Source organism: Lutjanus erythropterus, chromosome 4 (assembly GCF_056507025.1).
Source record: "Lutjanus erythropterus isolate fLutEry1 chromosome 4, fLutEry1.hap2, whole genome shotgun sequence".
Classification (NCBI taxonomy): domain Eukaryota; kingdom Metazoa; phylum Chordata; class Actinopteri; order Lutjaniformes; family Lutjanidae; genus Lutjanus; species Lutjanus erythropterus.
Genome location: NC_139320.1, coordinates 35,156,519 through 35,181,659, shown reverse-complemented (window position 1 = coordinate 35,181,659; position 25,141 = coordinate 35,156,519). Strand labels below are relative to the sequence as shown.

General features: G+C 40.2%; 1 protein-coding gene across 3 annotated transcripts in view; it reads left to right on the top strand.

Moving 5' to 3' along the window:
• Positions 1-25,141, top strand: part of schip1 (schwannomin interacting protein 1) — a 326,809-nt gene that overhangs the window by 284,031 nt on the left and 17,637 nt on the right. The window lies entirely within an intron of this gene.

Genomic DNA, 25,141 nt, shown 5'->3' with positions numbered 1-25,141 from the left:
AAAAGGCACTTGTCTTTTGGATCTTAGATTTACACCACCCCAGACGAAGATCTCATAATGTGGCCGGTGTGTGGGAGGCTAAACTGCAGTCTGTTGTCTCCTCCTGTCTCCAGTTAATAATCTTCGTTCTGAATCTTCTTTGTGCTCATTTAGTCCACTTACATAATCACAGTTATTGGACTTTGTTTGCTGTCGCTGTTCAAATGAGGCTAATGCTCATAATTTGAGAATCAGGAGCTTAACACTGTACAATATGGTTAGTGTCAAATACTGTTTTCTTTCTTGTGTGGATAAAGAGGTGCTGTCTCGCTCCCCACCTGTGCTATGACTCAGATTGTAACCTTGACAACCGTGTGAAGGTCAGCAGGGAGTGTCTTCAGAGTGACTGCTGCCATGGTGACAGAGGAGAGAAAGGGGGTTTCTGTGGCTTCTTGTATCAAAGCATGGCTCATGTTGGGCATCAAAGTTTTTTCTTTCTTTTTTTTTTTTTTTCTTGTTGCTCTCGTGTATGTGGGTACTTGCTTTTGTGAAACCAGTCCGCTGCATTTGTATTCAAAAGGGAGAAGCATCAGTTTGAGTCTATATTTAAGGGTTAAAGAGTCTCAGATGAGCAGACTAATGTGGGCGTCATCCAGCAAAAGTCCACTACAAGTCACCAGTTATTATCAAACAACTGTTGATCACTAGAAGGCAGAAAGTATAGCAGCAACCCTTATTTTACTAACTGACAAGTTATGTTGGCTAATGTGTTAGCAAACAGCTAACTTAACATATCCAGCAGAAACACTGCAACATGAGGTCAAATCAGAGAGAAGATCTCTTGACTTGCCATATGTTTGACTCTCTTCACCAGCCTCTTTTTAATCTCTCTGCCATTAATCGCTTGGCTTTACTGTTTCCCCCCTACTTACTGTTTGCCTATAAACTCAGCGTAAGCTTAAGAGTGCTTTTACAAGGCCTAGTCGGGAGCTTTCACTGTAAGAAAAACAAGTTTATCACATGTCAATGTCATGCACAGATAATTATATCCAAGGTTAGTGTGACAGGATGGGCTCTGTTCCAGTCTGCCCCAGCTGGGCACCATGCACAAGGCCAGACCAGAGCCTGTGATGTGTAGGCTGGAGCACAGAGATCAGAGCAGGGAGCTCATCGATCCACTTCCAGGTCATTAAACCCGAGAGTGGTCTTATCGAGAGGAAAAGCAGCATCACCAAACAGAGATCAATACCGAATAGAGAGATCCGGCCCGAGAGGAGGGATGAGATAACAGGAGGTGTTAGTAGCCAAAAAAAAGACAAAAAAGAAAGCCAAAACAGATGTATGATTTATTGAATCAGGATGCCACATTCCCCACATTCTGGTGTCAGGCTGTTCCACTGCTCTAATGGGAGTGTTGATGGTGGAGGAAAATAAAGGCAGTGCCTACAGTTCTTGGTTTATTAACCAATTAGTTGACAGTAAAATTAAAGCTAAGTAGGTAGACCTAATGTGTTTTAGAAGTGTTTTTGTTATATTTGTTGAAACTCTTAGTATGCAACACGACAGTAATCAATATATCAGATTTGTCACAAAAAAGATTAAAATCCAGTATCTGTGGCTGTCGGAGGCCTGTGATGAGCTTATCCCATAATTTTATTCTGTCCTCATTAAATGATTGGATGGTCTTCCTGATTGTCTATAGTTGTACTGTTCTTCCTGTGCACTTATTGCACATGACCAGTTTTCCACAAGCTTTGGCAGTTAAAGCTGTAGTGAGGTAGATATGCATGAATGGCAGAGAAAGTGCAGCCAAAAATGCTAGACTGACAGCTGTAGTAGTAAAAGTAGCCATGTTCATTGTTTATGTTCATTATGATAATGTTAGGTGTTTTCTTTCATGTGAATAAGACATGAGGTAGTTGGATACGTTTAACAACTGCAGGGGCCAGGCAGTGTGCATTCATGTGTTTTGGGCGGGTGACTTTGGAGGGAGGCCCGAAGGGAGAGGGTGGGATTTTTTCAGTTGGATGCTTGGTCTCTCCAACATTACCATCCCCAACTTTAGAGTTTTGATAAGTGATTATTCATTTAGGTATGTAATGTAAACACCCCAGAAAGTTGGATTCCAACTTCCCAAATGTGATGGTTTACTGCTTTTCTGTTTTATTTCATCACTTTTTTTGCAAACTTTCAAGTAACTCTAGCAAGTTTAAGTAGGTATTTTGGGCTGTTTATTGCCATTTTATAGACTTGAACTTACTGCAGCATTTTATATGTTTCTCTTTCTTTCCCTATGTGATTTCTGCCAATAGGGCTCTCTCTCATGTTAAAACAATATCAGAACACATAGCTGGATGTTGTGAAGCAGCATGGGATCATGGTAGCTGTTGTACTCATCACTATCGCCAATCTTACATAACTCAGGCAAAAATTATCATAGTGACGTAATGTATTAAGTTTTATTCACGTTATATATATAGCGTTCCTCACTCTCTGATGTATCATTGTGTCGTATCCTGTTCTTTTGCATTACAGTTATTAAAAATATTTTAAATTTACATCCAGTTTCATGCCTGTCAGGATTCAGGACATAATGTATAAGTGAAATTATAATAGAGCCTTCAAATCAACCAAATTACCCTTCCGTTTTAATTTCTTTAAAGGCACTATATGCAACACAAATAATAATAATAATAATATTGTCTAAGATGTTTATCATACTCTGAAAATCTCATGCCTTAGCAGCCCTAAGTAGGACACATTTTACATCTCAGTGAAATCAAACATTATGGACAAACCAGAAAACACAGGGATGGATTTATAGCAATAATGAGTAGAGGTCAGGATAGAGGAATGGTTGGAGAGATGGAGAAGGGAGAGATTATCTGAGTAGGTTGGCCCGTGTGTGGATTATAGACCGGCCATCTGCCGCTATGAGATTATAATCCAACAAAGAGACAAACAGAGAATGAAGAGAAGACGTACATGCCAGGCGATGCCCACGCACTCTGTGTACATTTCGACATTCAGTGAGGGACAGATGATACAACCGCAAATCAGAGAGTGACACATCATTCAAATAAAACTGTTGAAACTGGCTTATTTTTTGTTTAAATCACTAACTGTTGGTCCAAATAATAAGTGGAAGATTACAAATCTGACCAGACATTAAATGCCAGTTTTTGGTACTTTTTTTTACATTTGCAACATTTTTCTACATTTTTGACAATTTTTACTTGCTAAAAACATATTTGTGGCTCAATATCATCTTTAAACATTTTTCACTTTGTGTTATACACAATTGTGGTTCCATACCCAGTTTCATGCCATTTTTCACCGTTTTTTGACATTTTCAGTATTTTTCAATACTTAACAAATATTTTCAAAATTCCCCTTGTGTCTAAAACACATTTGTGGTTCGATACCAAGCCCTGTTTTAGTTTCAGTTATAAAGTACTGCAGCATCTTGTCTGTGTTGACTATTAATGCAGCACAAATAGGGATTAAGATAAAGGTTAAGGGGGAAAGTCACTCATCTGCCCTTTTCTTCCTCTCTGTCTCTGTCTCTCTGTCTGGCACGACTCCATATGAATGACATCCCAGCCCTGACCCACACCAGCCTCACCCTCCCTCCCTTTTCCACCGTCCCCTCTCCCCGCTGGCCCGCTCTGCGTACACTCGGCCCAACGGCTCCTCCCCCTTTTCAGTCCAAACCAGACAGAGACAGGCGACCGGGAGTGTACTCTCTGCTCTCCCTCCCTCTTTTTTCTCTCTCTCTCTCTCCCGTTCTCACACCCCTCCTCCAGTCCTCTCGCTCCCCTCCCTCTCTCGGCTTTGGGGAAGCAGCGATCAGACCCTGCCCTTCTCTCTTTTGACAAACACACAGAGCAGAAAACAATCTGAAAACACAGATAGACAGCAGAAGGTGAAGACTGAACTGACTGGCAGGCAGGAGAATTGATTTTTGTAGTTTTGATCAAGGACTGGGTGGGATCCCTCCTCTCCTCTCTTCTCCGCTGGAATACCACTGCAGGGCTGGGAATCTTGTCCCAGTCCCACTCCTGTTCCCCCAGCTCAGCCAGCTCCGCACTAGGATGCTGTGAAGGATGGTCCACCAGGAAAACTGTTCTTACCAGGTAGCTTTTATTTAGCTCAATTGCCTATTTCTTTGCCATTTTTAACAGATACAAGCTTATTTTGTTGTCATAGGCTTTATCATGTTTTATCTCTTCAGGTCACTTTATCACAAATCCTTGAAATGTCACATTGAAACTAGGACATTGTTGCACATGTGTAGGACTTTGTGTCATTGCAGAGACTCAGACCTGTGTAGGAGTATTTCTGTTGTCTTTTGTGGTTACGTGATCGTGTTGTGAATCTGATGGCTGCCTGGTTGCTAAGAGAGCACTTGACTCAAGGGAATAATGTCCTACCTCCCTTCCACCTCCTCCTCCTCATCCAACCTCATCAATCCATGTCAAGGAGGCATGAGGTGTGCATGCAACTGCAAGTTTATACTGTAGTGTCATGGCTGAACTCTCTGTGTGTGCAAATATATTCTGAGTTTCATGTAGAGGATGTAATTCAGTGTACAGCACAGACAACATAGTAATAAAAGGGATTTAAATGTGAATGGTTGCTTGGAGGGTTGTGTATAAGTGTGCATGCTTGTTTATGAGTGTGTGATTCTGCTGGGACATGTGACAGCAGTGTCCCACTTTATCTAACGAGGAATAGGGAGGAATGAAGTGGTGGTGATTAAAGGAAAAGCGAGTACATCACAGCTGTACACGCGCTTTTCTATAACCAGCTCTGCTTGGGAAGAAAGTCTCTGCAATGCAGTGGAGATGGAGAGTGGGAACAAGCAGAGAGGTAGATGAAAGGCAAAAGAGATGAGCTGAATATGCCAGAGGAGGCATCGAGGGGGAAGAGAAGAAGCTTCTTTGATGGGAAGAAGCAAGTGTAGGAGCATGAAAAAAAAAAGCTGCAGAGGAAGTGATGAGAAGGAAACATGAGGGTCCTAAAGAAATGAAAGGGCCTTGTGGGTGTACTTTAAGTGTTTTATCAACATGCAACATGAGAGACTTGAGAGTCCAAGTCCTCCAAAGTTTCCTTGAATGGAGGAATGTTTTTCTGTGTGTGTATTGTTGTCACATGCCAGCATTTTGTCACTGTCTCTCAGTGTCTCATACAGGCGCATAAGTTACCCTTTAATGGCTGAATCTGATGCTGCCAGAAAGCCTCTTTTAAGATTTTGTTAGGTCAGAACATTGACAGTACAAACAGTTGACAGAGCTTCTGGGTCTGAAAAGTGAAATAGTGCAAAAGTGCCGTAAACCTGTGGTCTTTCTAATGGCCAGTCAGATTATATGTAAAAATTACCCTTCTTCTCACTTGATTTTATTCTTCTCACTACTGAGTTTATGGTCTCAGTCACTAATTTTAAGTCCTCTTCTATACAGCTTGATGTTTATTTTGTAAATTATGGTCCCATTCAGAGTTCAGGGCAGGACTATGCAACATTTTTTCTGTGTACTGTTTCGCTGTAATACAAGAGAAGATCACAACCTGAGCACGACTAGGTGTTGCCCCCTCAAACTCAGATTAAGCTAGGATGGATTTATCAAATATAGATCAGTATATTACTACATTACCTATTTCTCCACCAGTAAAAACCAAGCACAGCTTAAGTCACAGTACGTCACCCAGTAGCTCCACACTCTTGTTGGTACTGCTCATGTTCTGGTTGCAAAAAAATCAAGATGACAACCCCCATAATGTTGAAGTCTAGGCACAGTTGGTTCACACTTTATTCAAAGCTATGGAATATTAAATCAACCATCTTTGCTCACTACATCTGCCTTCAGCTGGGCCTAAACTGCATGTTATATGAACTTGTTTCTTTTTTTTTTCTTCAAATGTATTTTTATTGGCATTTTAAAGGAGTGGACTTGTTTCTAAATTACAATAATGTGAAATTATTAGTTATTTTATCAGTATCAGTCATGGAGCAAGCAAGTTCATATTGGCTGAAAAAATCCATATTGTGCTTCCCAAATACTAACATCTAGAAGTGGCATCAGTTCCATGTACATCCTCTTAATGCTCAAGATTACAGGGTTTTAGAATTAATAAACTGCCCACAGGTGTCTGATTTAGGAAAACTTCAAATCGTCTGACAAAATATTTGTATTAATCTTGTTTGCAAGTTCTACATGTTTGTATTTGCATGTCACAAGGGTGGATTTGTACTTCTGTGGGTGAGGGACCAGTTGTGTAATGGGATAAGGATTTCCTGCCATGTTTGGTGGGAGATAAAAGCTGGATGGAGTGACAGAAAGATGGAGGGAAAGTGCGGCAGATAACCAGAGGAAAGTGACGCCATGGGGCCCGGCAGAGACAGCAGATGAAAGGCCGAGATGAAACAGTAACGGGAGAAATATCGACAACACAGGCTGAGCACAATGAAGGGAGAAATGAGAACCACGTACTGCTTTCTAAGGAAATTGAGATGAGACGTGATAGGGAGAATGGAAAAAATAACTGACATCAGTTAAATGTAAGGGATGAAAATTTAGGGAGATGAAAAAAGTTTATTGGCAGAGCGAGAAAAAGTGAATTAATGCGAGGGATGTACTAGAATAAGAGAAAGAATGAGAGCGGTAAGCGGAACAGAGGGTTCAGGCTCTGATAACAGCGACTCTCTGGAGGCCCCTCAATTAGACCGGTAACCTGGCAACCAGCAGGCAGACAGCGCCCCTCACACACATACAACACACACACACACACACACACACACACACACACACACACACATACACACACATATATATATAGAGGGATGGAAAGAGGCAAAGCGCGATGTAGGCACAGGGAGGAGATGGATCAAGGGCTTTAATGAGGGCATAAAATGGACAAAGAGTAAACATAAAGTGGAAAAAAGATGTAAGCAGGCAGGGTGTTGTCCCTGTTTTTCTGTTTGTCTCATGGGACAGTCCATGTCTCAGGGCAATCTCTGTTTTGGTTATTTTTTCCTGGGCTTTGATTAAAGTAGAAATATTACATATTTACTGTACAAAATCATAAAATAGCCGTGATAGTTGAAATACTGGCTTCTCCAACAGCTACACTACTGTCAGAATATTCTTTGAAATTTCCATTCGGGGCAGTTTCACATTTATTAGAGTTCAAAATCCTTCTGAATGTTCACCAAATGAGTCAAGTGTCTGTTTATGAGTTGTAAAAAAAATCATTAACAATCTTTTAGGAGGAGTAGATGTTTGTAACGGTTAAATTGAGCAATATGTTAATGGAGTTTGGCAGGCAGTCACTGAACTCCCACTTCAGAGTATGTATTTTCAGAGCAGTGGGCTTTTGTTTTCAGGATAACGGGCATAGCTTTACATTCACAGACAACTCACAGTTCAGATTGTGCTTCAGTTCAGTGTCCCTGCAGCCTGCAAACCAACCTGCCTGAACTTCAAGTCTGAGGAGGAGGGGGTGGAGAAAACAAATTACTTAAGATTTTTTTGGACCAAATCTAAAAAATTACTTCAATCGGTAACACACAAATGAATTACATTTTTTCAAATCAAGTTGACAAGTTGAATGTTGTTGAACACATTAAGCTTTAAGTCAGACACACATCAAAATCTGGTCAAGTTTTCAGTTATCCAACTCAATTATTTGCTTTACCCAAAAGTAAAATACTGCTTCTAACTAATTACTAATGTTAGCATGACCTAACATTAGCCTGACTTAAAAATAGCTGGTTTCATTCAATGAAAACTTAAACACAGTGTAACCAGTTCAGGTGGACTATTTTACATCCAACATAATACATATTACATTATGTGATCACAAAACCTTATTTTTGAAAGTCACCAAGAGAAAATGGCGGCTCTACTGCAGGGAGGAAAATCTGGAAAAGACATAGATGTCATGATATCAAGTGTACAATGTAATAAGAGACACTGAAGAGAAACTGTCATGCTTTTACTGAAATAAGAATACCAGGTTAAGGGATGTTGTTAATCAACAAAAGCAGAGTGGCATCACTAAAGCAGAAATCAGAATGGTGCTCATCCAAAACATTATATTACTTTTACTACTGAAATAGTAATTATTTAATATTCTGCTCCAGTTCACTGTTTGGATGGCAGTACTCATTTAGGAACATATTTCTGTCCTGGTCTTTCTGTCTTGGCTGTAAAAGAAACATGTAAAGCATCTGTCCTTCCCTGTTTGCTCAGCCCATAACGTTTGAGGCAAGCTCCCACTTAATGTCAGAAACCATTAGCCAATTAAATCACAGGCTGACCCCGAGAGAACCAATACAATGACCATTTTGACCCACAGTCGACCTAAACCATCTATTGATTTAAGCCTTGTCAGTTTTGCAAATAAAACAAAAAGAGGCCAAAAGGAGCAAAAAAAATATCATCATTTACTCATCTGCTGCGGCCATCCTCTTCATCTTCTGCTCTTCGGTGTGTTGAGAGCTTAAGTGAGCTAAAAGCACACTGTTTCTCAGTGTGTTTACTCACGGTCAAGGTCTCAATATGTCATCCTGTTTTTTAGATTCTCATGTAAATCTATAAATCTTACCATGCCGTATCGCTGTGTGCTGCAGCAGCACCAGCAGGTTGAAGTGTGATGGCGAGATTTATCAGCTTGGCCACAGTGTGTCATCCAGGCCTGTAGGAATAATGTCAGCTTGCCAAGGCCCCAGGAACTCTGATTGAATGCTGAATCCTGTCACACACACACACACACACACACACACACATAGAGTACGTGTGTGCTTGTGTATGTGTGTGTGAGGATTTATGTGTATTTATGTCACGCATATGTGTCCACAAGCTCATGCAGTTATTCATGCTTGACTAGAGCGGGATGAGGGAGAGCTCCCGTGTCGGTGTAACACTATATGAGGTGTGGCCTGATGAATAATAAATGAGGAGCTGCAGTACAGTAGATGCCACTGATGGATTGTGCTAGGATGACAGCATTGATCAATAAGACTGCATGATAAAACAAATGTATGGAATTGCTCACATAATAAATGAGACCAGTTTGCCAGGAAGTAATTATCGCATGCAACCCCCCCTGAAACCACAAATTGTCATGTTTACACGTCTGTTTATGTGCAAATTAAACAAACAAAATTCACCATGTCTCCAGTCATTATACTTAGCTAAGCTAAACATGTCCCATCTGCGGCTCTAATTTTAAAGCTCCAGTATGTAAGATTACCGTAATTGAGAGAGGGATGCCGTGGTGAGGAGATTTTCCCACCTGTTAATAAACTTGTGGCAACACTGGGAGGTGACGCTCAATATCTGTAATGTTAGAGTGTTTACTTTGATCTTAAATAGTAAAACAAATGCTTAGAAGTTGGTTAATTATTCATTTTTACTATCTATCAAACATCCGCCACACTGATCCCAAACAACTGTAGCTGACATCCACCGACGAGCTGTAAACTAACGCAAACACCAACACCGAAGTTAGCCTTAGGGATGCGTATAATTACTGTATCAGTGGATTTCAGTCTGTATAATCAAATCTTGTCGTCAACTACATGTCAGGCTTTGATTATTATATAGTTTTACATTTGAATTGTAACTCCTGCTGCTCTATGCTCTGACTCTGCTGCTGTACAGAACAGACACTTTCAGACCGTCGTCTGACTATGAAATGGTAACATGTATTCCAAAAAATAGTTGTTGATACATATAATGTGATCAAAGTAAATGTGAGAACTTATCATGATTTAGATTTTAGTGTAGACAGGGGAAATAAGAGCATGTCTTGCCCTAGTATATACAGATAAAACTGGACACAAGTGCAGTTTAGAGGTTTGATGTAGGTGTGTGACCACTTGATCTGGGTCCCCTACATCACAGCTTTGCTGAAGCAGCAGGCCTCTTTTTTTCTTTTAAGACAAACGTCCTAATATTATACAATTTGCCAAAACTTCAGTTCTCTCAAACACTGCCCGTCTTTGTGTGAGTGAGCGGACTTCCCGATGGGCCACCCTGTGCTCCTTTTCGCAGCCCAATTTGTTTGGAACACAGTGCATCGCCATGGAGAAATTCTCACCACGTTGCTATGGTAGCAGCCCCCGTTCTTTTCCTCCTGCTTTCCAAAATAAGATCAGATCAGAGTCTGCAGCATTCCTCTCATATGTGTCAGTAAATGTGATCTGGTTTTGTAATATAACACACACGTACATGCAAGCATTAAGGAGCAGAGTGTGTGCAGATACAGAAACTCACGACTAAACATGGAGGGTGGTCGATAACAAAAAGAGTGAGTGCATCACAAGTGTAGGTATCAGACATATGCACGCTCTCACACACACACACGCACACACACAACGCCATTGGCCTTGGATCCCAGGCTCACAGGAGGTGCCAGGAACCCTCTCTCCCACAGTCACCCTCTGTTCACTTGGAACAATAAGCCATTCTGTGTCTCTCTTTCTCGCTGTGTCTCTCTCTGGTTCGCCCGCTCTCTCAGCTGACCCCACAGTCTAGCATCAAAGTTATTAACCTGTGTGTGTGTGTGCGTGTGTGTGTCCCAAACATGCCGCTCCATCTATCCCCAGTCTGTGCCCTTGAACTGAGATTGAGGCCTTTCTGCACATTAGTGAGTGTGTTTGGGTGTTTTTAGATTTCCATTGCTGGCTTCTCATGTATTGGTAACCAAGGTAACCTCTCCCTCTCTGTCTCCTATTAGAGATGCACAGAGACATCCTTATTTGTATTTGTATCTGCTCATCTAGCAATTTTATTTGTATCTATAATTGTATTCAGATAGGCGGCCAAAAGTGGGCATCATGTTAAAATGTCACATTTTCTAACTTAATATTCATTGAAAATGCAGTTGTTGTGCCTTCTGAGCATCAAGATGATTTAATATTAGTACATAATTAATCATTAAATATATTTCCATATCCTTATATTGTACTTTTGTCTTTGTTTTGTTTTTTTGTTCTTTTTACCTAGCTAGCTTACATAATTACCTTAATGCTTGTTACAAACATTAGCATTAGGTTCAGTGTTAAGAGAGGAGAACCATTATTCAGAAATGCAGTAAAGTTAGCTAAAGTGAGCATGAACTTGAAAACACAAAAGCCTACCTTTTAGGGATGGGAGAAAAAAATCACTTCTCTTAACCATCATGAATCTTTTTTTTGCTATTACCGAATTGTTTTTTGGATTGCTGAATCAGTTTTTTATTACTAGTGCTTAGTCCATTAGCTTGACACTAACATATAATGTAAACTACCCATAAATGTGCTATCTATTTTGTTTTCCAATGTAACTTAGGATACTTAAGATAAAAATAATTAAGATAATTAAGATAAAACAATGTGATGTGCAGTGTTTCTGGCAATACAACTTATGATATGCAGTCTAACTAAGTGTATGATTCAACTTTTCCCTGTGGTCTAGTGGTAAAAAAATAATACAAAAATAACAATAAATCATAATATTGAATGGCAATACCTAAGAATGGTTATACATAGCAAATAGGCACCCAAGTATCATGAATATGCCCCCTAATTTGTCAAATATGGAATAGGTGACCAGATTTCCCAAATGAAAACTGGGTACATTTCCAGTTCCACTGAAAAAGGGAGACAATTCTGGTTTTATGTATTTTGACCATGGTAACTGTAGTACTTCAGTAAACTATGGTGCAGTCAGAATAATCCTAGGTCAGATAATCCTAAATTCATTTTTGTATTTTACCTCAAAAAACATTATTTGTAATAATAAATCGGCAGCTCTGTAATCACAGATTTACCTTTCCTCCTCTTCCTATCCAGTCCTCTTTAACTGTCCCTGTCTGAAAACAGGGACATTTCCTGTGACAGCTGGGGACAGACCACCAAAAATGGGGGCAGTCCCTGAAAGATGGGGACTTCTGGTCACCTTAAGGCGCCTGTGGTTTGTAAACACACAGACATTGCGCTCCCTTCACTTCATGTTTAAACTGATAAACAGATGAATAATAACGAGCAACTTTGGGTAGAATAATAATCTGTTTTCCATCACATTATTTGTGGTTTCCCGTACAACATATCCAGATACATCTATACCTCCTATCCCACTTGAGTCAGCACTGACTTCACCTTCACCATGAAGTCAGCCTCAGTAATGAAGCAGAGATCCAGCGGGGCTGACTCTGCCCCACCCTGCAGCCCCAAACAGGCCGCTCTCACTCACAGCTAACAGCAGCTTTATTGGGTTGTGTGTGTGTGTGTGTTTGTGTCTGTGTGTATTGTCCCCCAGCAGCAGCAGCAGCAGCAGCAGCAGTCCAATGTGGGTGGATTCATGAGACAGCCAGACAATTCGCTGTACTCTACCCATAATCCTTAGGGATCAACCCTGAATCAAACCCACTTCCTACTTTTTCATTTAACCCTTCTGTGTGTGTGTGTATTCGTGCGTGTCTGTGTGTGTGTGTGTGTGTGTGTGTGTGTGTGTGTCTTCAAATGCTCTTTGATGTTATCATGCAAATGCATTATTCCCCAACTGTCTTCATCTGTGATTCTTTTCTCTCGTGTTATTCTCGTCGTCGCTCTCTGTCTCAGCAGAGTAACAGATGAATGTGACTCATGTTCATCAGTATCAGTTGGCGTTTTCTTCCCTCTTGTCTTTCTGCTCTCATCTCTCTTGTACGCCCCTTTGTCCTTGGATGGCTATTTTATTTCTCATCTGATATCCCTGCATGTCTTCCTGTTAGATATCTGACTCCTCAGTATGATTCATCCTCTGAATCAGTCTGCAGGTGGAGGTTTGATGCTTCAAACTGAGAAAGAAACTGTATAGAACTTTATAAAAAGGTTTAGCTCTGCTTATGTTCAGCGTTATCGTGATGTGTATCTCTTCAAGGCTGATAACAGTGCTATTGTTTCAGTTTAATAGACTTATATTTCCAGTAACTTGACAGATACATTTTTTATTCCAACCCTGCAGCAAGTTGTATGTGTGTATGCACTGACTAAATCCTGCCTTTATGTGGGGATAAGCAGGGATAAATGCGCAATACTAGTATATTTAAATTTCTCAGTACCAATATAATACAAGTAGCCGTTTTAGCCATATCATATTTTTTCATGTTATTGTCAGTTTTCTATCTTCTTGTCAGCTTTCTTTATATATATTTTTGCACTATATTTATCATCATATACCCACATATCAAGGGAAATTCCTTGCATGTCAAAACCAATTTTCAGTGCCAATACCAACCAACACTTTCTGAATACCTTACTTTTAGGAATCTATGAATATTTTCTACAAAATAAAACCTTTTTTGCCTTTTAACAAAATAAACAAAACTTGCATCAGTGTCTAATTTTGGCTTAACAGAAACCGGCTGCATAAGAAGTCCCTAAATAAATTAAAGTCTAAAATGTGCAAGGTGAGGCTTGAAATCAGGAAAAATCTGATCAAAGAAGAAAATCTATTCATGTTTTCTTCCTGTAAAGCAAAACCAAAAAAAAACAAAAACAATTTTAACCAATAATATTGTGACATCAACCTATCAATCAATCTTCAACTGTTAGCACCACAAAGATACAGTTAGTTCACTATAACAGCCTGGAATGTCATTTATGATCATGCCCAGTTTTCCACTTTCCAGTGATATGTCCCACATGTCTATCCTGTTTCACTCGAAAATTTGTAACGAAACTGGATACTGAGTGTTGTTTCATCTGGACTTCAATCATTACATAGTAAAAACTGTGATCTGTTTTGCTGCATGTGAGTCATGAGTTTATTTCCATTCCAACATGGTAATGGTTTTCCAATTCCTTGTCATTCCTCCCATTTATTCTGTGTAACCAGCTGATGGTTTGTGTGTGATGCCATGTTCCTCTGCAGTGTGATTCTGCAGCCGTATGTGGACATAATTTTCTGTCTGGGCGGCTATGACAAATATATGAGTCACGAGTCAATAACTTCTCGCTAAGATGAGATCATTACACACCGTGGAGAGCTCAGATTGAAAATGTAAGTCACTGATACAAGGCACAAGCAATCTCTGTGTATGAGAGCAGCAACTGAGTGAGTGAGTGAGTGAGTGACTTTGTGTTTGTGTGCCAGACTAATGGTCCATTGTGCTCTGTCAGGGTTTATTTAGCTGGCCGGGGCTGTGGGGCTGCTGGCTTTGGAGCCCAGACGGGGCACTATTTTTACCTTAGCAGGAAAGGGAGCACACTACCCTCCTCTGTTACATAAACACACACACTTTCACATTCATTTCGCCTCAAATATGTAGGCTAATCTACATTTTAAGTTAAGTCCTTTCACAAACATACAGAACACAGAATTGTAAACCCGTCCAGATAAGAGGGATAGGAAGCTTAAAAGGAAAAATTCAGGAAGGGGTTCTTGGTGTAACAGAGGGATAATAAATATAGACAGCGAGAGACAGTGTCCAGGGGCCAAATTACAGAAACTTGCAGATCCTATCTTAAAAGTTTGGTAACCATATCAACTAGAATTAGGACCTGATTTTTGGATAAAAGCTGATAACAGTAGTGCCAGCTAACATTAGAGTTCACTAACAGTAGCTAACCACAGTGTTGGCTAACAGTAACTATGATTGTGTTAACAGTAACTAACAGTAGTGTTAGGTACGCTCTGGTATCTGAGCCTACTCTCACGTCTCAGTGTATGAATCGGTATATTTAAAAAATTAACAGTTAGAAAGTTGTTTAGCTTGGTAAGATTAGAAAAGTAGTGTCTGTTGCTAGGTAGCACAATACAAAAATTGAGCAATGTTGGATTGAGTACATATTTAGGATTTCCTAATCTGAGATTGGATTCCGAAAAGTACTTATCTTGGACTCTTCCTGCCTTAACTTGGATAGGAAGTTTCTGTAATGCTGCCTCAAGCGAAGCTCCAGACTAAACACACACACGGGCGTGCACAACACAAGTGTATTGCTATAAACACACACACTGTGGCTGTCCCATGGCTAAGGTGTCTCTTTTCAAACTGGTCGCGAGCAGCTGCTGTCCTCACGTCAGTGTGTGAAAACACGGAAAAAAAAACACCAGTGTGAGTTTCTCCCTCTCTCTCTCTCCTTTGCTCTCCCTGGCTGTGAGAGGCTGCCCTGACCAGAGGGTGGAAGGTAGGGAGGGTCTAAAGGGGCCTTACCTCTGACCATTGTGCTTTCACAGTCCTGTGGGAGAGGCAGAACGACAGAGGAAACCTGCAGGAGACAGTGGAGTAGTCAGAAAGCGCAGGCAAGTGAGAGACCAACAGTGTCACAACATGTAAGAGTAAGACGAGGTGACGCCACTAGTAGGGGAGTAGATTTTCTCTTATGTCAGATCATGGCAGGCGTGGTGAGCTGGCTGGGAATCTGATGTGTACTGACTGGACTCTGGAGTCATTCTGGACTAACCTACTGACTGGAGAGTAGAGAGGAAAAGACAGGAAGACACGTGGAGGGAGGGAAGGATGAGGGAGGCGCTGGATAATATGGATGGATGTGGTGCTGGAGTAGATGATGTCATCAGGCAGACATCCAACCTCTACCTCAGTGATGACTACAAAGAGGTAAAGCACCATGTGGTGTTTCTTATTCCATGCGTATGAGTCAATGTGTAATCATTAATTACCCCAAACTAATGCATGCTGAGGGCGACTGGAAAAAAATCAGTGCTGTCAACAGAGGTGGAATATTTTACATGGCATATGAGGTTATGTTTACTTTAGTGGTTTGCACTTCTCAGAATCTATATATATCTGGTATAAATCTAGCATGAGATCACACTCAGAAATCCAGTGTTGGGGAACTTACTGAAGTCTATAATTAGTTACAGTTACTACTCACTTCTCTCAAAAGTAAGTTAATTACTTTAGCAATTAGGTTACTGCATATAAAAGTAATTAGTCACTACGGAAATTAACTTTGTATCTCTTTTAAATGTCTGGTTCAGTACTCTCTCTTATTTTATTTGAGTGTGGTCATATTATTTTAGTGGCTTCTGTCAATTTTTTATCTATCATTGTACCCATTATCACTGATGTGATTTATTAATACTCCCACCCACCAGAGGGCAGCATTGACTAGCGTTCAAACTTGTAAGCTACTTTTATTGAGTTAGTAGAAGATGACCAGACGGTGCTGGATATGCATTAATTAGTTACCAAATAATTATATGATAGATAGTTTATAATACACTATGATGAAAAGCAAGTTCACATCATCTGAACTGTCTTATTATTATTATTATTATTATTATTATTATTATTATTATTATTATTATTATTATTATTATCATTTTTATTATTATTATTGTTATTATCATTAGTGGTAGGAGTAGTAGTAGTAGTAGAAGTAATATTGGCTCTGTCCAGAGACAGTGAAATATGCTTTTTCTCTTTCTTGCAGAGAGTTAGATGACAAGATCAAGACCACTCTAATGTCTGTAAACTATATATGGAACTGTCGCGAGGAGCCTGGTAGCATAGCGTAGCAACAAGATTAAAAGCAGAAGGAAATGGATAGGTCGGCCGTGTCCAGAGATACCATAAGTTAAAAAACTGACTATAAGTCATATGTAGTTTGTTCAATTCATACAGACATGTAAAAATATCCCCTTTATTGTGTTATCTGCTGGCTTCTTGGCCAGAAGCAGTGACCAGCCACCTTGGGAAAGTCACTGCTTCCAGCCAAGAAATAGTCCATCTTATTGCCCACTTTAACACCACAATTTGTCATTTTTACACATTGGTTTTTATGCAGATTTAACAAACAAAATATATGTTAATTAGTGAGCTTTAAAAGAGATGGTATGCAGATTTTGTTTCCTTTAGGCATAGTCAGGCTCGCTGTTTTTCTCTTCTCCCCCGTCTTTATGCTAAGCTACGCTAACTGCCTCCTGGCTCTAGCTGCATACTGAGCAGACAGATATGAGAGTGGTATCAGGTTTTGTGTGTTGTGTGCAGCTATGTGAAACAAGCTTAAAAACTGAGGTTGACGTAATGCCTGAAGTTTGGGTATTAAAGTGCTGAGGAATTTGGGGCAAAGCTATGACATAATGGTGAGTAACCAGGCTTTTATCCTTAAATCTGCTTCATTCTTTGGCAGAAAAAACAGATTCCTCCACTGAATCTTTTCTCACAAATCCATAGTCTGGCCTTCTAGCAGAGAAAAAGCTCAAATGTCACAATTGGAGACCTATTGTCCTGTCTGAACCCACTTCAAGCTCCCCATCTCTCCTCCCTCCCTTTGTCATTCTGTCCTCTTGTCTTTTTTTCCCTTTTATCCCACCGAAACCCTCCCCCACTCCTTTCACCACCACGCACACACTGGTGTACAGCCCTCTACCACTTGCTGAGTTGTTCTCTTCCGATCTGAGTGACAGGAGCAGCCTTGCACTGACCTGAGGCTGAACTGTATGAGAGGTCAGAGGTCAGGTTTCTTATCTGGGAAGGAATGCTGCACTGCCAAGACAGACAGGTCTCGGATAGCATGAAAACAGAAGACGATCTCACACACATACAGTACATTTTTACCCACTGAAGACAGGATGTAGATTTTGAATGTGTGTACTTTAAGGACTAATTGGACATTTTGTGAAATCCACTTATTTGTTTTCTTGCTGAAATTTAGATTGATACCACTCTCATATCTGTACAATAAATATGAATTTAGCTTAGCTTCACATACTGACTAGAAGTAAGCAGAAATAATTAACCCAGCTCTGTCTACCACCACCTTCCTAGAGTCTTGTCATCACAGTAAGATTTAGACACGCTCCACTTAGAGACGAAATGGTGTGAAAATTTCATATTGTGTATAGTGACCAAAATGTTCAAAAAGCACTGATAACAAATCCACACTGCTGCTGCACCTGTGTCTGAAAGACTTTACTTACTCACTTGCTGATGCTTGCCAGTTTTTACCAAGAGTTTTTCAAACACAGTTACTAATACTAATCATCTGGAATTTTAATCACAGTTAATTGTAAAATCAATTATCAATTGATATCAATTATCCCTATTGTAATACAGTTTTTTTTCCTTCCTGATACTGAGACTAATACCTGAACTTTGCTCAGCCAATATTAAGTACCACTACAATACCACTATGTTAATATATATGTGTAAATATATATGTATGTATATGTATATATATGTATGTAAATATATATATATGAAAAGTAGCCTGAGATAACTTTGTTATGATTTGGTGCTATACAAATGAAAGAAAAAAGAAAATTGAATTTAAATATTAGGGTTCAATTTCACGGCTAATGAGACTCATATACTCGCTAATATACCCAATCCAGCATTTTAGTCTGTATTGGAACAACCCAAATGAGGTTGCCAAAAAGCTTGCTGACATCACCTCCAGAAAATCACTGCTTTCAGCCAAGGAATAGTTCTGCACATAATCCCCCAGAAAACCACAAATTGATGTTTTTACACTTAGGTTTTTACCAGATTAAACAAACAAGATATTTAGCCTGCAGCTAAGCTCACCTGCTGCTGGCTGTAGCTACATATTTACCATAAAGACCTTCTACTTTGGCAAAGTTTTTTACCTTGCTTCACCTCCAACCCATTTTCTTTGATCAAAATCAAGGCTGACAACTTTGACAGTTGTGTGTTGCCGACCAGAGAAGAAACACAACTTACAAAGTTAAGAAGTGGCAGGTTATATGATCCCTTCAGGGATGTCCTCAAAAAGGATGAGTTTTTAAGGAAGGCAGAGAGGTGGTGGAAGTTACAAATAATTAAACTGTCCCGCAGTTCTTTAGAAATAAGGCTGACTTAAGACAATTATGCTAATTATGAATAAATAACTTAGACACTTAACTTATCTGCAGGGAGAGAAATCACAAGTGGTACCACTGCAACATCACTTTTAGTATATGTTGATGTTTTTTCATGCTTAATCCTCTCAGGTTCACTAGCTCGCTCTCTGCTAACAAGACAAATAAATGTTTCCAAAAATGTCAAATTATTCCTTTAAATTGAATATGCATTGACCTTAGACTATATTTTCAGCTACACGTATAGATGGATGTGGGTTTTGGTGAAATATAAGTGTGCAGCAACATCTGTGTGAACTGTGAGGCCACAGTCAAAACACACACACACAGAAGACACACTGACCTTGTATCTGTTTGTAGAGCTGTGAGCTCAGCAGCAGCTCACTGTCAGGTCTGGAAAATATATCAGAGTGAAGCTGTCCCGCTTCTTACAAACACACATGTCAAGCTTCTCACTGTTACTCACAAGACCTGCTGTTTGTGTGCGTGTGTGTGTGTACGTGTGTGTGTGTGTGTATGAACAGTGGGTTCTTGTGTCCAACCAGGGAGCGAGGTATCAGCTGGTGAAAAGCCTCCATTGTGCAGAAATAAGTAAAAAAAGGAGAACACTTAGTGAGGAATGTAGAGAAGGACGAGAGAGGAGAAAGAACTATTAATAAATGAAGAGATGACACATTTTAAAGGACCTGCTCTTTCAGCTTTTCTTCTTCTTTCAAATTTAGTTACTACAGTACGCAGGCAGGTTCCATCAAGAACCCTTTTTGTATCCTAAGGGTTTTGTCTAGAACCTACAAGGGGGGTTCTACTGAGAATCCTTTCATGTTAAGGTACAAAGAACCCTTGACAAAAGAGTTCGTCAAGGACTTCAACAATCATTGAGGAACTCTCTCTTTAAAAAATGGTCCTTTTGATGAAAAGGGTTCTTAAAAAAACAGTCTCACAAAGAACCGCTGACAAACCCTTTCTTCAAAAAGTGGTTCTGGGCAAAACCTCAGCCCTTCAAGAAGAACCCTTTTGGAACTCTTGTTTTCTAAGAGTCAAGGAAGGCTAAAGAGTAATGGAATCAGAGTAAAGTGAAAGGCAGAAATTCGTAGGCACGCACACACACACAGATTTGTACACATCCCAGATTTTAACCACTAAACAATTTCTGACCACGAGAGCTGACAATCTGGGGGAGGCAGAAGGAGGAAGCTCTTTGTTAGCACAGATAATTAAAATCATCTCCCTCCTCTAATATAGATTTTCGGGGAAGATTTGAGGGCTCAAAACAAGCACCCTGTCGTCCTTACCCAGGGCTAAATCACCCTGAGTCTGCGGGTGAATGGCTGTAGTGCAGAGAGGAGGAGAAAATGTCTTTGTCAATGAGGGTTTTTCAGCAGAGGAAATTGCTTGGTGAATTTGAGGAAAAACACAAATTAGCCCAATTGTGTTCCTCCCAATCTAATTTGGACGGTGACGACTGTGGCGCTCAAGGCCAGGAAATGAGGGAGGTGGTTAGGACTGTCAATCAGTCTGTCTCTAGCTCTCTGTTCCTGTTCCCACATGCATTCTTAAAATGTTAATGTAATGGATCCAGCTATTTTCCATGCCATCATCATGTGGAAATAGGCGTTTGGATAATTTGCTATCTCTGGATTTTATGACATTTCTAAATAGCTTGAGTGGGAAAATTACCCAGTAATGCACACAAAAGGTTACGATAACGTCGTATTCGTGGCAGAAAGTTTGTGTTTCCAGCCTTTGACATGCAAGGTTTGCATTTCATTAACTCTGAGCTAAATTTGAAATGCGGCACCTGGAAGAGAAGCAAAAAAGTAAACAAGAAACTGTGAACCTGACAGGAGGATTTGATTTGCTTCCTGCATTAAAGAGGCTCTGAGAATTCACCTGCTTTCAATGAAGGAAGTGTGCTTTGAAATTGATGCGAAAGCACATAAAATTTAAAAAGAAGATGAGGCAGGAGATGATGAGCTATTGGTGGAGATGATAGAAGAATTGCATAGAAAAGCAATGAGAGGCAGGAGTGTGTATTTACTGCCCGTTTCACACCTCCACCTCTCAGTGGCGTATTCCACACCTTTGTAAATGGTTTATGGGGCTCCCATCATGACTCTTTTACCACATACAGCCCACCCAGACACACAACAAGAACAGCTGTATAACAGATGGCGTTTATACAAACAGGAAGTTGTCAGGCAGGTGTGGGATGCAGAGATGATGTCCTGCATGCTAATGCAGCTGCAGACCAGTGATAACTCTTGACAAGTTGTGCTTTGAGAGTTTTTTCACCACTTATCATGAGAATGTGATGTGCTGCAGCTAATTTCACCTGTGACAAATGCACCTGGACTGAGCATGCAGTCATATCCTGTCACAAAGCTTCTTCAATGTGAAGTTTTGTATAAAATATTGTATGTTTTTCATACTTTATTTGTATTATTCAGCTTTTGAAGCCAACAATGAATCCCAGTGTGATTGACCGTTGACAAATTACAATCTAGTCAATGATGGAAGCAATGCATTTCACCCTGACGTTCTGCAGCTCACATTATGGAAGGCGTAGAACAAGTATAAACAGTAAAATTCTTATTTATCTCTATGTTAAAACATTACATGTCATCAGTAGCCCTGTGCAACCTTTCGTGTCCGTGTGTATATGAATCACAAATATTATCCAAAGATATTTACGTGTTGGTTTGTCCTTGAGGGCTGATGAGCTTACCAGCAGTGTATGAAATGTTTTTCATTTTCAATCATTGCAGCAGCATATGCTCTGTGTTCTGCCTCATGTATTTCAACAGCTTCTAACTCTGATCACTGGATGTAAAATGCAAGAAAAGAAAAATACTAATCTTTTTCTTATTCTTTACTACTGCTACCCTGATAGTAGCTGAAAAAATATATATTTTTTTTTATTTTGGTGGGGCTAGTAAACTGAATGACCTGTTGCAATAAATAAGGGTAGAATCAGTCAGATTTGTCCGAGCTTTTCATAAACCCAACAGACAGATAATTGATTGTTGTATAATATTCCAAGGATGTCAAACTGTCATTTTGAGCACCACAAAATAATGAGAAATACAGACAGAGGGCAGAGTCTCTATGCATACAACAACCAACACACACTTCATGAGAGTCATAAGTGATGATTGAAAGGGGTAATGTTTATGTCTGTATGTTTGTTGTTGTTAATTGTTGCATATTATACCTTTAATTAACAAGTGATGATGACAGACCGAACCCTGTCTCCAGGTTAACCCGTCTCTTAGTTAAGTTATCAGAGGTTCTTCTAGTGTTTTTCATGTGGGCAGTGTTATGGGGGACGTCTTCACAGGAGCTCAGCAGAGAGCGTGTGTGCTCTTGCATTTGCAAACTGTTTTGAAACTGAGCTGTAAAGTTTGTGGTGATGCTGACGCTGTTTGATTACTCAGTATTCTGATGCAAACATCCTCTGAGCCTTCCTGAACGCGTCACACCTCCTATCCACCCAGACCTCAGCGTAACCCCCCGTTTTAATGTTTTTTCAGCCCCTCACCTCATGCTGGGGAGCCAGCAGTTCACAGTGCTCAGTGAACCCGCTGCCTCTGGTTTTGGTCTCTGCTCAGAGCAGCTGTGCTGTAACTTGACTGACAGCGTGTCAGCTCTGTTGTAGTCAGGCTTGTATGAGCAATGTGCGTGTACATAAAAGTGTGTCTGCCCAGCACTGTACCACACAGACTGCTGTTTGAAGCAATGAACTGACACTCTCGAGTGTGTTCATTTTGACTCCCCAGGCTGTCTTTCAAACGCACACACACTAACACACATGCACACACACTTTGAGTAGCAGCGCCAAGTCCACCCCTCTACGTGCCAGTGTGTGTGCTGGCAGTGCCAAGTGCGTCTTGCGGGCTCTTGTATGGAGTGGGATTATGCTAATTTGTCCTTGGTGGAGGCACTCTCACCAACGCCTGCACACAATTGTCAGGAGGGACAGACAGTAAGAAACGAGGGAAGGAGGGAGAGAAGGAGTTGAGAAAACGAGTGGGAGAGAGGTGAAGCTGTGATAAGCAATTTGGAGAGTGAAGAACAGAATGAGCAGCAGAGAGATGGCTCGCTGGAAGAAAAGGAGAGGCCTGAGGCTGATGGAGAGGAAAGGAGATGGAAGGAGATGAGTGGAATTGGGGATAATGAGGAAGAGATGGGGAAGACAGACGACTGGTGTGGCTGAATCAGGTGGGTAAAGACAGGACGGGAGTGTGAGGAAAAGAGATGGATGAGAAGGGTGGAGAGGAGCAATAATGGGAAATAGACAGATCCAAAAAGGAAGGGATGAGATTAGACTCCAGGCCAACACCAGTGGCATCTCTTTTCTTGCTCACTACCTTCTCACTTTGAGTCTACTGTCTTTTTTTGACATTTTGCCTTCATTTTATAGTGAAAGCAGAGATTTAGACCAGGAATATGTTCAAAAACAGAAAAGGAGACATGGAACAAAGCAAACACTTCACACATCTATTAAACAAGACAGGTGCGTTGGAGAGAGAAGACCAAAAAGTTGCAAAAGGACTCCTGCACACTGTCTAACTTGAAATATATTATTTATTTGCGGGAGTCTTTTTGAAACCTTAAAACCTAAAATATTCAAGCCAGGAGCTGCCAACCTTCTGGTCAGGGCCTCCCAGGGTGTCACAAGATGATATTAGAGACAGCAAGATGGTTAACTAGTTGATGAAGAAGTAGAAGGAAATTTTCAAGACAGGGAAAATTTGATATACCTTTTGAAAGTCAAAGAGAACTCATTTAAGAACTAGAAAACATGTAATGTTTATATGAGACATGGAACCAGTTAAATGAATGCCTCATTTAAATCTTTTTGTATGAATATCTTGGGGATGCAAATTTTGTGCGTTTTCCGTAACCAATAGTTGAAGATACTAACAGTCGATACAAAACACACACAATTTTTTGATTGTTTTTATCACCTTTTTCTCTCTGACTAATCATGTATTGAACAATTTCTTGACAACTTTTTGTTTTTGTTTTTGTTTTCTTATTTTTTGTGTATCTTATTATGTTTTTGTGTTAGAGACAAAAAGAAAGAAGTAGGTCGATACAAAACTTTATGTTTATTCTTTCTGCCTTGGAAATAAACAAGGATGCCTCACATCACATTCCAGCTAATAAAACCCAAATTTAACAGATATAGAATCATGTTGTCAATTCATAGTATTTTTAACCTGCACACAGCCGACTCTGCAATCATACAATTAGCTGAAGTTATATGATGATCTCAACACTCACAAGTTGGAACATGACACGTCTTTCTTGTTTAACAAGTCTTTATTTAGCAAAACAGGTCAAAGTTTTACAAGGACCATTCACCAATACATCAATGAAAAGGCAATATTTTAAAGCTAAAAGGTAATAAAGTGGTTAGGGATAGCCTGCCAATATTACAGTGAAGAATCCTTTATGTAACACAAAACACACGTCAACCTGAAAGCAAAATTTGAAATGCAGATTTTTACATCACATGTCCAGTGTGGATCCCATATGACTCATTAGGTTTTGCTACAAAGATTCACAAAGCACAAAGATTTCAAAACTTTCTTTCGTAGCTCACATCATGTAAAACGTTAAAAACGTTCCATGCCTGCTGATTTCTGTTTGAGAGAAGGGCAGAAGCACTGCAGTGCTTAGTCTGACTCTGTGTGTCTGACGAGCTGAAAACTTTTTGCCGAGAGGTTCTTGGAAAGTCCTTCCCAAGTCTTACTGCCACAACAAAAAATCTGGGCTCTAGTGTAGCGTGTGTGAAATGTGCTCCAGAGAACTGAACTTTTCCCATTTGATCAGAAACAGTCAGAGTCTCTCATTAGTTGTTTGCACTTCGGTTGGATGTGTTTACCTGCTACGAGCCCAGACGAGATGTCCTGTGGGGGACTGGTGTGTGTGTGTGTGTGAGCATGTGTGAAGTGCTGCCAAAGCTGGAGCTGCTCTGAGTTAGGAATTCAGGATTGGGAAGAGGCCAAATGAGAGCGACTCTGGAATCGTGTCATGTTGGGATTCCTGCAGATTTAAGCATGTATCAAACGTCTATGACTGTTGTTCCTCTGGAGTTTACCATACAGACACTTAATCCTGTGTAAGTCCTGTGTTAGAACATCTATTTTGTGTGTGTGTGTGTGTGTGTTTGTGTGTGTGTGTTTGTGGGTACTTGTGTGCTTGCTGGTTGTTCTCTGAGACAACAGCACCACCTACTTGTGGATCCTGGTAATGTCAACTTGTAATGATCCACACCTAGATCTTTTTACATATTTTTTTTTTTCAGCACTTGAGCTGACTCCACACTTTGTATTAGAGCT